This window comes from Nyctereutes procyonoides, unplaced genomic scaffold (assembly GCF_905146905.1).
Source record: "Nyctereutes procyonoides isolate TBG_1078 unplaced genomic scaffold, NYPRO_anot_genome, whole genome shotgun sequence".
NCBI lineage: Eukaryota > Metazoa > Chordata > Mammalia > Carnivora > Canidae > Nyctereutes > Nyctereutes procyonoides.
The window spans coordinates 18,689,130-18,691,481 of NW_026575159.1; the positions used below are offsets into that span (position 1 = coordinate 18,689,130).

Genomic DNA, 2,352 nt, shown 5'->3' on the forward strand with positions numbered 1-2,352 from the left:
TCTGTGTTCTTTCCATCGATCTCCTCTGTTTATTATTCTACGGAGTAGCCTGACTTGGTCAGACTCTTCGTACATGGATTAGTTAATTAATCAGTTAATTAGTGAAGGTGTTCAGTTGCATGCATAAACTTTGCTGACTTGGTGTCACTCTTGGGAGAATGGAATAGAGCCAGGAGTGAATGCCCGATGGAAATGAGCTAGGGCTGGCAGGGATTGGGGCTCCTGTACCTGTTAGCGATGGGGTCCCAGGCAAAGGTGGCCGCCAGGAGGAAGGCCTGCCAAGACGCCCACCCTTAAATCCCTGGAACCTGTGAGGGTATTACCCTATGTGGGGAAAGGGACAGGATTGCAGACACGATTAAGACTATGACATTTGAGATGAGGAGACTACCCTGGATTATCCTGATGGGCCCAATCTCACCATATGAGCTCTTAAAAGTGAAAGACCTTTCCCGGCTGTGGCTGGAGGGAGAGCTGTCAAGAGAGAAGAAGGATCAGAGACGTGCAATGTGAGAAGGATCTGGCTTTGGACCTGGAGGAAGGGGCCATGAGCCAAGGAATGGGAAAGCCGCAAGAAGCTGGAAAAGGGTGAGAGACGGATTCCCTGGAGCCTCCAGAAAGGATTGCAGCTCTTCTGACACCTCGAATTTAACCCCATGAGATCCGGGTTGCTCTTCCCCTGAGCGGCCTGAGGTGACCTCTGGAGATGGTTCGCTACTTGCTGGACTCAGAAAACCCTACAAAATCATGCAAGTCGAGAGGTCCAAATCTTCGTGTTCACTTTAAGAACACGCGTGAAACTGCCCAGGCCATCAAGGGTATGCATATCCGAAGAGCCACCAAGTATCTGAAAGATGTCACTTTGCAGAACCAGTGTGTGCCATTCCATCGCTACAATGGTGGAGTTGGTAGGTGTGCACAGGCCAAACAGTGGGGCTGGACACAGGGTCGGTGCTGAATTTTTACTACACATGCTTAAAAATGCGGAGAGTAATGCTGAACTTAAGGGTTTAGATGTAGATTCTCTGGTCACTGAGCACATCCAGGTGGTCAAAGCCCCCAAGATGCGACATAGAACCTATAGGGCTCATGGCCGGATTAATCCACACATGAGCTCTCCCTGCCACATCGAGATGATTCTTACTGAAAAAGAGCAGATTGTTCCTAAACCAGAAGAGGAGTTTACACAGAAGAAAAAGATATCCCAGAAGAAACTGAAGAAACAAAAAACTTATGGCCTGGTAGTAAATTCTGCATAGAATAAATGCAAAAAATAAAAATTAAAAAAAAATAAAAAGACCCTGGTCAGACTTTTTGATCTACAAAATGATAAGATAATAGAATTTATGTCCTGTAAGCTACCGAGGTTGTGGTACTTTCTAATGGCCACAAGAGAAAACACATACGGCCCCTTATTTCAGGCCTCAGAGCCTCTGTTCTCTCCTTGGCAATAGGAGGACCACAGACCCTGCACCCTTGCCTGGTTGTAGGGATCATGGGAGTCTGAGTGTGGAAGTTATCTGACACGGAGCCGGGCACACAGTAGGCGCATAGGGACTGCTACCTAAACCAGAGTTCGAACCATGAGAGGATGAGACAGACGCTGAGTCTTTCTGGAACAGGTGCCCATGAGGACATGGACAGCAAGCCCTAGAGGAGCCCAGAGAAGCTGGGAGGGCTCAATGGACAGGCTGGTCAGAGAAGGTCCCTCAGAGGGGGTGAGATGGAGACACAAGCTGCAGGGACATCGCAGGAGGACTGTCCTGTGGCTTGGAAGACTGTTCAGATCTGTGTAAATCTGAGTATTAGAGCTAAGGTCTCCCACATGTGGGGTGGGTGGCACTGGATCAGCAGTGGGAGTCAGGCATCACTGCCTTTGGGTCCTCACCAAGCTACTTACCAGCTTGTCCTTACCTTCTCTGAAAAGTCTTTAAAAATAAGGAGAGCAGCACCTACCATAGGACAAAATCAGGCGAGCTGTTGATGATAAACGTGCTTCAGGGACAGGACTGCAAGGTGCATGAGCCAATCACAGTTATTTTTTTCGCCATTTGCTCATGGACAGGCATCTTGTACCGCCGTGACCAACATCAGCAGTGCTCATGGGGTCGTTTGATTTGGGATCATTTTTCCCACCGGCTGGCTGTCCTCTGCTCTCCAGAAATGGGAATGCCTGCCCACTTCCTGCCATTCCCACGCCTCTGTCTAGGGACCCACTTCCTCCCCGGGAGCCTGTGCAATCAGAGAAGGGTGCAGTCAGAGAAGGGTTACCCATTTTTTTCTGCACCTCACAGAGTGAAGTTTGTTCCTTTCTTTCACCTCTCACTTGCCATGCGACCTAAGGAAAAGGAC

At 49.1% G+C, this 2,352-nt stretch overlaps 1 pseudogene; it reads left to right on the plus strand.

Annotated features, from left to right (window-relative positions):
- The first annotated feature begins 706 nt into the window (after positions 1–706).
- LOC129502394 (60S ribosomal protein L17-like) lies at positions 707–1,259 on the plus strand (annotated as a pseudogene).
- The last annotated feature ends 1,093 nt before the right edge of the window (positions 1,260–2,352 follow it).